This window comes from Pleurodeles waltl, chromosome 6 (genome assembly GCF_031143425.1).
Source record: "Pleurodeles waltl isolate 20211129_DDA chromosome 6, aPleWal1.hap1.20221129, whole genome shotgun sequence".
Lineage (NCBI taxonomy): Eukaryota > Metazoa > Chordata > Amphibia > Caudata > Salamandridae > Pleurodeles > Pleurodeles waltl.
In genome coordinates, this window is record NC_090445.1 from 46,202,459 (window position 1) to 46,213,900 (window position 11,442).

Consider the following 11,442-nt stretch of genomic DNA (forward strand, 5'->3'; position numbering starts at 1 on the left):
ACCATCCTCCCAGCTCCAACTCAAGGCAACTGGTCTTGGAGGACACTCAGTCAAAGTCATCGTCTTCTTAGTGCAATAACCAGCCTCTTGGTTTTAACAAATACTCAAAACACACCTTCTCCAAGTCAGTAAAAGACAGCCACATCTTCCTAGGCTACTACTGAGAACCTTCAACAACCCAAAGCACGTGCCCCATCAATCACTCTCCCTTGACGAACACACCCAAACTCTTCTTTTGTCTATGTCTGTATTTCCCAAAGTGTGCGCCGCGGCTCCCTTGTGCGCCATCAGAAATCACTAGGGGCGCCGCACACGTCTAGGGAACACTGAAATGCTTTCATTTTCATACTACCGTACGGCCCCATTTTAAAAATACATCACATTTAGAATGGAGCTGTACAGTAGTATGAAAAAGAACGAATCACAGTGGAAATAAATCGAACTTGTTAGGGTTTTGCAACATTATGTTGTAAGTTGTAAAACACATCAATTTTGATTTGTTTCCACTCAGTGCTCTATAATTTATAAATAAAAACGTACCTGAAAGCTCTCCTCTGAAACATGCGACTGCTGCAATTAAATATGCAAGCACAGAACATTGAGGAAGCGGTAATCCTAAAGCCATCTCGGGCCTCTTCAATCCATTTACAGCCTCTCCCTGCCCCTTCAGTTCACTCTTGCAGCTTTCTCCCAATGTGGAGCTTTTCCGTCCTTCTCGTCCTTCGTCTTTCCGATATGTGCCTTTGCTCACAGTAAATGCCTGATGCAGAAAACAAAGACCCATATTTTTGAACAATTTGCGCCGCATTTGCATCATTTTTTTATGCAAAAGCGGCACAAACTTACAGAATATAATTATGTTTTGTAAGTTTGCGCCACTTTTGCATAAAAAAAGAATGCAAATGCGGCACAAACTTTTCATAAATATGGGCCTAAGTGCCAGTCCTTAAAAATAAGTGCTGGTGCCCCCCACTGGAAACCCAGTGCTTAATCTGTGAATAAAAATGTGCTGGTGCTCAAAGCTCTCTTTTGAAACAAGCCGATGCTGCAGTTAAATGTGCTAGCCTTCTCAGGCCTCTTTAATCCATTTACAGCCACTCCCTACTCCTTCAGCTCACTCATGCAGCTTTCTACTTTCTCCCTTTGAGATGATTTTTAGTTTTTCTCTTCCTTCACGTTTCCCATATGTATCTTTTGCTCTTACTAAATGTCTGATGCAGAAAACCGGAAACCGCCTGCTCAAATTAAGCCCTGCGGAAAGCACTGGCTCAAATTAAGCACTGTTTGCACTGCGATTCTTTCTCTTTCATACTACCATACGGCTCAATTCTAAAGATGTTATGTTTGGAACAGAGCCGTACAGTAGAATGAAAAAGAAAGAATCACAGTGCAATAATCAAACTTGTTAGTGTTTTGTAATGTGCATTTGCAGCCCTGGGTAACCCATGTGGGAATGCCATGTGGGGGTGTTATGGAAGCCACGACTGTCAGCGTCTGGAATGGTTTGGACCAGCGCTTGACGTCTTGCCTAATAAATAAAGAGCGTGTCCGCTTAGGCAGTGTCAGGCACAATCAGGACAGTGATGGAGTGTTACTTCTGTCCGTGTTCTGCAGCTACTCAGGAAAAGAGGGTAATCATGAAATTACAAAAATGTCAACATTTAAGAGGAAAGTGAGAGATTTAAAAAAAAGAATCAGGAGAATGTATTTCTCCCCTTGAGGCCTGAATCAGGTCTATTGTCATATTTGGCACTTCCAAGTGTGGTGCTGCAGGATCTGAGATCAAAAATGCTAATGTGCTTTTTTTTTTTTTTTTACTTGCCAGGAACAAGGAGAAAGCGCTATGGCAGGCAGAAAGAGCATGACAAAAATGTTGTGCACTGGCCTGCGGCAGCAGATTACTGACAGTGCGTACTCCAAGTCACTAAAAACAAGTCCCTATCGCAGAAGCCCTTTATCGGCTTCATCCCAATTAGTTTTTAGGGAGAAAAATGGAAGTGCTCCAAAGTCCTGGCTAACATCCCCCCACCCGTCAAAAAAAGTGACATAACAGGGAGCCGCAGCCAATGGCCAATAGGTCAAGGGAGCCACGGGTCAAAAACATTTGGGAACCACTGGTCTATGATGCCATGTGCTTGATTCTGTGTGCTACAGCTCAGTGCTTAATTTGTAAATAAAAAAGCCCTCCTCTTAAACATGCGGCTGCTGTAATTGAATATGCGAACACGGAAAACTGATGCAGCGTAATCATGAAGCCATCTCAGGCCTCTTCAATCCATTTACAGCCACTCCCTGTACCTTCAGCTCACTCTTACAGCTTTCTGCTTTCTCCCATTGTGACGCTTTTTCATTTTTTTCTTCCTCCGTCTTTCCCACATGTGTCTTTTACTCGCAGCAAATGCTTGAGGCAGAAGAATAAGCGCTCCTCTTTCTTTTAACTCCCAAATTATTTGGGGCTATGAGGTGATGTGGGAAACAAATCACCGTATAAGTCTGATGTTCCTATTCTGGTGTGGCTTCATCAAGAGGATTGTGTTTAGAGAGTGTCCCACCCAACCAATGGCCAAGTGGGATCCTCATGCTCTGCTCATTTACTCCAGTTTGTTCAGCCTCTGACTACTGTTTTAGAACTCTCGCTTTCTTCAGGGCTTACACTATCCTCCAGCATCTAAGTTTCCTGCCTTTGGATTTGATTGTCTCTGGCATCTTTCACTTTTGTTTCCTCCCCACAGCTGTTGAGTATCCCCATGTCACAAACACAGTAATTCAAGAGGGTGGATACTGAGGCCAATCCCTCCATAGCCACCTAGAGGTTGACTAAACCTATTACACTGGACAAAGGATATTTATGAATTCCCAGGCTAAGTGGAAAAGAGGATAGGAGAGAAAGAGAGGGACTCAGAGAAAGAAAAGAAGAGAGAGAGATTCCTGTAGGCTAGTGTTTAGAAAAACCCAGAATGGACTTCGGAGGCACAGAATTTCAGGGCAGAACTATGAATGTCAAGGTCTCCACCTTCAGTAGCCAACAGCTGCCCGAGATGGGGTTTACTCTCGAATACTTTAAAGATGGCTTACTACACTACTCATTATTCCCCACCACTCATCCCAGTCCTCGATTCACAGGCCGTTTCGCACGGTCCTGTCCTGTGTCACCAGAATCCATAAGCTTACCAAAGCGGCGAGACCCTTTGCTCCCTCTAGTCCCCTGGTCTACCTACTTGCACGGGACGGCTACGTTTGGGACCTCTTCTCTAGTGGAAGACTTTCATCACTGGGGATCTGCTTGTTAACAGTGAGTTCTAGACTTCCAGGTGTTTATAGCAGACGACAGCCTTCCTCTGAGTCAATTCCTCACTTACAAACATAGTAGGAACTAACTAAACACCCTATTTCGCATCCATCACCTTGCACCAATCCCACACAAGTCATACCAGACGGTTCACACAGCAGGTACTGGCTGCAACTTGATAAAATGGTTGCATCAAGCCTTCCTGTAGCAGGAGGACCAGACCAGGGCCTCTCTCTGGGCTATATGGGATATAGACTTGCCGAGGCAGTTGCATGATTCCCAATGGGATAAGATCCCCTCAAAGTATCATTGGCTCCGGTTTTAAATATATCCAATTTGATATTCTGAACCAGCCTACCTTACGATTGCCCGGATTAAGTAAATATATCCAAGAGCCTCAGGTGTGTGCCTTCGCTGTACACTCCAGAATGCCAACCTGCTCCATATGCTCTGGTCCTGCCCATTGCTTCTCTGGTACTAGTTGTGAATCCACGAGTTGTTGACCGTGACAGGCCACACGCTAACAAATTCCCCCGAAGTAGTGCTGCTGGGCTTATTTCTCCAGCCTCTCTACTAGACCTGGCTCTTCTAGCAAAACGCAATATTTCAATACACGGGAAGAGCTCAACTCCCCCGACGAGTGAGATATGGACCAAACTCTTGGTTTCAATCGGAGAGCCCCTTGTTACACAGAGAAGTGAGCCATTCTATGCACAGACTTCATTGTGTAGGCGTTGGATACATTATTGGAGGGGTCAAACAGTGTACCAAAGACGATATTCACCCACCATGAGTCGCCACTGACACAAATATCCTTTACCTTTATTTCCAAATTCTCGCTCCATGTATGGAGTTGCACTGTCTATTAGTAAATGACCATCCCATTTGGATATACTTGGATGATTTCCCTTTCCTAGTGCCATGCTCGGAGCACCATGGGACACTGAGGGTAGTTCAGATATACTGATATTGGGGGGTATCACCAGCTGGGTTGTGGGGGTAGAAGGGGGGTGGCTGTTATGCTTTCAATGGTTTTACTACAAGTTCATATGACTGCACGTGTCACTAAAACTTGGAAAAATCTATGATGGCGTCTTCTGAATGTCTATATAGTGGTGCTGATCTACTGCAGGTATTATTTGGACAGTATCGCTGCACAACTCTCTGTAATGGTGCTGCATAACTCTGCCCACATGCACTAATAAAAATGATATATCACCTGTGTGTGAGTGAACACAGTTGCTGAAAGGTCAACACAGTAGGACACAATAGGATAGGAGTAAGATTTACAGGTAGCAAATGTGGATCTTTCCCAGTGCAAGCAGAGGGGACTAACCCCGCGTACCGGAGACCTCGCTCAGGAGCCGACGTGGAATCCCCTCACTGCACTGGAGGCCTGGACAAGGAGACAAACTGGCAAGAGAGTAACAAGGCAGGAAGTACAAACAGTACAAACGGGACCTAGAGGGTCAAAGGCACTGAACAGAGAAAACAACAAAGGTGATGGGTAAAAGCAAGCGAGTGTGAAGTACAGCGACGAGTCACAACAACTGTTATTGTCGGACAAGGGAACTCTATACAGGTGTGGTTGAAATACTTGGTTTGCCACTATTGACCTGGAAATGTGGCTGATTGTGCTGGTCTTCTTGTGGCTGGGGCTGTGCTTGTGAGTCTGGGAAATGTAGTTTTTCAAGTACAAGTGCAAATTAACATGGGAAACACACTTTTTTTACCCTCTTTTTCTCAGCCCCCGCTTGACGGATCACCTGGAAACCTTCCATGCACAACAAGACCCAACTTGACACTTTAAAAAAAATATTTCACAGAGATTCGTCAATATGCACCAAAGATATAGCCAGGTCAAAAAACATGTTTCCTATGGAAACTAGATCCTAACTATAACTACCTACTGATGACTGCCAGTAGGTAATATATATCTATATATTCACGTAAAAAAACAAAGGTTATGGGGATGTTATAGTTAGGCCCACATTTTAAACGTACAAAAACATAGAAATTCACCAGTTATAGTTAGAGCTACTTCAAGTTAACTATAACACGGGCCCTAACTATAACTCGTGCCCCCGCCATGCACAGTTTTTTCATCAGAAATGTTACTGCAAATAATACACTGATATTATAAATGTTAATATCAAAGATGTCATGAGTACCATAATGTGTGGGGTAATACGCAGTGCATGGCAAGGGCGCGAGTTATAGTTATCTTAGGACACGAATGCAGCCCAAGTGAGCAAAAAAAAGGGAAGGGGACATGCAGCTGAACAGGCTGGTAAGCACCAACTTAATAAAATAAATGACCATAAAAGAAAAATGCGCCCTACTACTAAGGGCAAAATAAATGCTTGTCAAGATTATTAAACTGGCATAATAATTAAACTCAACATAAATTAAGTTAATGAAATATCACATCAGTCTATTCAAAATCATTACAGTGGACAAATTAGAAATTATGTGTATATGGCGAAAACCAAAGCAGCCCAAATGAGCTTGGAGAAAGTCCAAATGAAATAAATAAATCAAAAGGGACAAGCACAGTTCAATTAAATATCAATAGTCAAGTAGCAATAACCAAAATGAACAAAATGACATTCTTAGCTCAAATGATCAAACAGCCTCTCCGCAGCCATCCCATCAACCACCTGCGTAAAAAATGATAAAAATAGCTAAAAACAACGTCAGAAAACTAGGGAAAAGCAGAAAAACAATACAGTTACAATACATGTTGGCCCAAATGTACAGCAAGTTCTTAATCCATATTGAGTCCCAAAGGGTGAGAGTACTGAATTTCATAATGTATTTGGACTCCAACCGAGCAGGGACAACCCTCTGTCACCTCCCCGCATATTCAGATGAACCTTGCTAATGACAAAATATTGCAAAAGACTGCTGTTGCTTGAATGGTATTGCTTGAAATGCCTTGCAACTGGATATTGCTTGTCTTGGTGGGTTATGGCTCTCACGTGCTCAGAAATACATTTCTTGGCAAAATCTATAGTGCTACCTACATGATACAAATTGCAGGGGACTGCCAACTCCCCAGGGCTTAATTTAAATACAAATAATGAATGCGGGGGCCATGCTGCCCCCCTCCCGCTGCTCCGGAGACCATCACCTCCCTGGGGCTAACCAGTAAATCAATGGGCGGCGCAAGTTATAGTTATCTTAGGCCGTGAGTTATAGTTACTTGAAATAACCATAACAGCTGAATTTGTCCGGTTTTGTGCAGGTAAATTCAGAACAATGGGGACACTGGAGCACCCACGTCCCACTGCATCTCTGATATGGTGTGGAACTGACCTGGCACCTTGGTCCCAGCAAAAGTCCTCTGCAAGATCCTCGAAGCTGAGGTAATCGGTACCTCACCCAATACCATGAGATAGGTTCTCTGGAGGAGACACAGCAGCCGATGCCCTCGCATTGAGTCGTGATTTCTGTTGGACCTTATCTCACTAACATGTGTCCATGGGGGTGTCTGGAGCTGATGATAACCCACACTCGTCCCTCTCAACTCAAGACCTAGAGGCAAAAAAATAATCATTATTCTTTAGGAAGTGAATAGTGGAAGTGGAAGGGATGGGAAAGAGACAGCGGCTGGCAGCAATAGAAGAGGACTGGTATCTTTTGACATACCGCAGAATAAGTACAGACATTTGACCACTTGACAGCAAAAAGACACCTGGAAAAATTGCTGAAGGTAGGACGCTTTGCTGGTAAAATGGCTACAAAATACAAAGCATGCTGAGTAAGGAACTGAGTTGGGAAGCAAAGGATTTCTGTTTACTCCTGCTTTTCAAGGGTAATTAGGCCAGTCACTAAAACACCAACTGAATTCTTCTTCCAACATAGCGGCAAAGTGAAAATGTTGAAAGACTACTGTCTGTTCTTCACTGATTGTAGTTTGGTAGTTCAGGAACAGCATCTACAGAGACTTTGTCAATCTGTCTCAAATAGTAAGGCAATAATACCCACTGCCTATTAAACTCACATTAATCCTAATCTATGTATGTAATTTAACCTTCCCGTCATTCTGGACTTGTCATACTGAAACCTGAGAATAGCTGCCCAAAGCCCGAGAAGTTACTTTATGTAAACACATTGCATCCATTTTTGAAGCTTGGCCAGTTGCTTGGCCTTCCACCTGAAGGGCCTGTAGAAGCTCTGACCAACCAGACCTCTACCTTAGAGGAGACTTTATCATACTCTTATCTTTGCACCACTCAATTTAGTGAGGTGATCCGTGCTCATGACCTATGTCACTGTAGACCTATGGTTTCTCCTTCAACGATCCATTACCAGGAAGTTCAGAGCTCACAGGACATTCCCACAAGGCGAAGGTGCCCTTGCACACTACAGAAAGTATTGTCTTCTACTAGCCAGTGTTGGTCCTTGTGCGGGAAGGTCATCTGATCGAGGTGCAAATCCTATGAGGAGCCGCATGGCCTTGTTCAGTCTTTCAACACTCATTGGCACAGGTTATACCAGAAGCTGCAAAGCCAACTTTTCTCGGAAGCACTCTCTGGTAAGACAAAAAAGAATCATATGACATAGGAGTCCTCAACCACGGCAGAAATCTCACTTTAACCCTGTAGGAACTTACCACCCTCAAGAGGTCTGTGCAGCTACACAGGAAAGCAATGCCAGTTCCAATGAGGAGATAAATTCCCATCAGGCACATATTGTTTGCTTCCATAGAAGAATGGATTCTACTACATGAAGACTCACGGCTGCTGAGGATCATCTGGAGCAGGTCGCCATGATGCTGGACTGGGGGTAAAACTTATAGTACCTCTGTATGAAATTTTCAGACTTGGAGGACAGGATAACATAAGGATTTTGGGAAATCCGGAGACATTGAACAGGGTGACTTGAAACTCTTCCTGTGCTTCTTCTGCGCAGAACTGCTGGATATGATTTTATCGCTTCCTCTAGAGTTGCAGGAAGTCCATAGAGTAAACTCTAGGTGTGCACCAGTTTACAGCCAACCAAACACATTTCGGCATTCCTTCTTCGACACCAAGTCCAGACAGATACGGCTGTGAAGCCAAAGAAAGGACCTTTTCTCTACAAGGCTCACAAAGTCTTCATCTCAGTAACTTCTTCCAGGAAACAAATTTGAGTAGGAATAAGTTCCTAGCTCCTCATCCTTAGCTCAGTAAATGGGATAGTTGCTATGGTTTACTGGAACCAGCCACCATGCTTATTCCATGTGCCAAAGGACCTGGAAAAGTTCCTTTAAAATTCTGATATCAGAGCAATGGACTTCTCCCATGCCACAGATAATGTGCTGGTCTCCGCCTCAGTGGCTCCATTCAAGCACGCAGGTCAAGGGAACGATATATGTGACTCAGTGGTGGGAAGAGGCAGAGTGCCACGAAGCAACATGAAGTTAAAGAGCAGCCATTCAGTATCCAAAGACAGGGACAAATTGCTGTCACCACATAAATCTTGAAGGGCAGTAGATCAACATGTTCTGGACCTCTGCTCTTGCACTGGCTGCCAGGGCTCTATGTCCACCACTATGTTTACTCCTTACAGCCCTCCCCTGCTGGTCCTTGTGTACTGATGTGATGAACCCACTGCAATACCTAGCTGAGGGCTCCCCACTTTGAAGGAAGATTTCATTGTGTTAGTCACTGTGGGCCCCCAGCCTGTTTTACTGACCTTTGCTAGATCTTCACTAGCTTGATGTACTTTGGAGAGCACTCATCCCTTCTCGCTGGTATTGTTCTACTAATGATGGGCTGTCGGTCAAGATTACTCTTTTTAGTCCTCGTGCCCACTCTTCATGTACCAGAGCAGGAAGCGGGGTGCAGGGGTATGGGATGCATCTGTGTATTAATGCAGGACTTTGTTATTTTACCCAGATTGATGCTGATTCCAGCTCTCCTTGTTTAGACGTTTTCTTGCCAGGTCTGGCATCCTGGCACTGCACATTACCCTATTTACCTCGCCTATCCCTTTGCAACCACCCTCCCACACCCTCCCACGTTTCCCATCACCTTCCCTGCCACATTGGCACCAGGAACTCTTTCTGTCTCCTTGGAAGTGGGGGCGATGTCTCATACATGCCAACATTTCAACCCTCTTAAGTGACCACATGCTCATACGCACCATGCCAAAGGCATTACACCTTTGTATCATGTGTGCATTGATTGTGTCCTTCACATGCGCTGAGACAACTGCATCTCAGCCTCCCACTCCCAACCATGTTGCATGAACTTACAAAGTATAAGCGACCGGAAGAAGAGAAAGTTACAATCACACATCACTGATGCCATGGCAGACAATCGGGGTTTGGTGTCCTCTGACCAATCATTCTGGGCAGCTAGTAAGACTTGTATTAGGGGTCATATGAAGATGGATTCAGCAGTGAGGAAAAGGAAAGACCAGGTATGTCAAAGGGCATTGGAATCTACAATTAGAGACCTATCTCTCCGCTATACCACTTCGTCGAACCCTCTACTCCCACAAGACCTGACAGCTAAATATGCATAAAACACACACTTAACTTCTCAAGCTGAGTTTGCTTTGTACAGACTAAAAGAAGAACGTTTAACAGGTAGAAGAGAGCAGGCTGTTTGCTCTGTAGCTTTACACACAGAGTCAATGTCCTCCATCCCAGAAGTACCTAGCAAACAGGGGGACTTGTCTACTCACACAGTAGACATACACAAAGAATTTACCTCTTTCTCCGGGGGTCTCTGTGGCTTCATGCATACCTTCTAAACTCCTTTACACCTGGAGGAAAGGTTTCTGACAGGGATCGCTTTACCGAGGCTATTGGTAGACAAAAATGTATCCCCAACAGTAGTCAATCTGAGGATGAAACTTAAACTTAAAACTCCCACTGGAGTTTTACAAGAGGAATAAATCTAAAGTTCACATTTTCTGTGCAGGGTATTAAAAGAGGCAAAAAAACAATTCTACATACAGCCCAAACACAATCATGGATCCCAAAGCATGGAGAAAGCCCTTTGAGTTGTGCCAGCTGTAAACTAAAATAGTTGCCTAAATCCACTGTTGAAATACTTGTGTAGTCCTTGCCACCCGGCTTAGCCATTGAATCCCGACCAGGAGAGGCTTGTACCTGTAAGGCAGTGGGGAGACAACCTGAGGATGGTAATGCAATGAATGTGGCTTATTAGGAATGATTGGGTGGGAGGAAAAGGTGACCCTATCCTTGGACAATAAAAAAACTTTCAACTTTGTGGACTGTGGCTACTTTTTCAGAACTCTAGCAAAGGTGGGACTGGGGGTTGACTTGATTAACAATATCTGTTGGTTAAAATCTGACACCACAACACAAATAGCCTGTAATCGCCTTTTGTCAGATGCTTTTTCAGTCAAATGAGGAACTCGTCAAAGAAAGGCAATTACATCAATGTAACTGATTTGCTATTGATCCAGTTTATCTGAGTTTCTGAAGTATAAACCTATTGATGCGACAGAACTGTATTTGTTTTTGTATTGTAATTAGTCTAGATTCTGAGGAAGGCAGGGTAACCCCACCCTGTCCCACCTGTTGCAGTACCACATGGTGGTCGTGTTGTCCGCAAAGACCTGCAAGAACCTTCCCTAAATGGGTGGCAGGAAGGCTTTCATGACCTTTTGGCCCAAAGGTCAACAGGGTTGATGTGGAGTTGACTCTGTCCAGAAACCTCTGATTGCCACCTCTCCCAGGTGATACCCTCACCCCAGCAGTGATACATCTGTCACAACCATCATGTGAAGGTAGGGTATAGAAAGTGAACTGCCATGGGTTAAGTTGACTTGTGTCTGCCAGCACATAAGATCCTGAGCTGTCTCCTATGAGATCTGGATGGAGTCGGAAAGGCAGCCTTTAGTTGGGCCCACTAAAACAAGAGGGTCCACTGCAGGGCCTGCATATGCCATCTAGAGCTTGGGACAAGAAGGATACACAAGACTAGGAGTCCCAAAAGCCTCAGAGCTGTTCTTGCCAATACCCAAGATGGAGCTCAAAACATCAGGATCCTATCCTAAATGAAGGGAATCCTCTGAGTAGGGCACAGGTGTTACTTTGTCATAGATGGAAAACCCCAAAGTCTGTCCGTCCTCCAGAGATAAGTCTACAAACAGACTGTGGTGAGCCCGCCTGGAGCAGCTAGTCATCG

At 44.4% G+C, this 11,442-nt stretch overlaps 1 long non-coding RNA gene across 1 annotated transcript in view; it reads right to left on the reverse strand.

The window, feature by feature from the left end:
• LOC138299157 (uncharacterized) overlaps positions 1-6,807 on the reverse strand; it is a 46,039-nt gene extending 39,232 nt beyond the window's left edge. Inside the window, exons 1-2 of the long non-coding RNA XR_011204715.1 lie at positions 6,608-6,807; positions 541-5,949 (exon numbers count right to left, since the gene is read on the reverse strand). This is a non-coding gene — a long non-coding RNA (uncharacterized lncRNA). The remainder of the gene's footprint in view (positions 1-540; positions 5,950-6,607) is intronic.
• Positions 6,808-11,442: the final 4,635 nt, after the last annotated feature.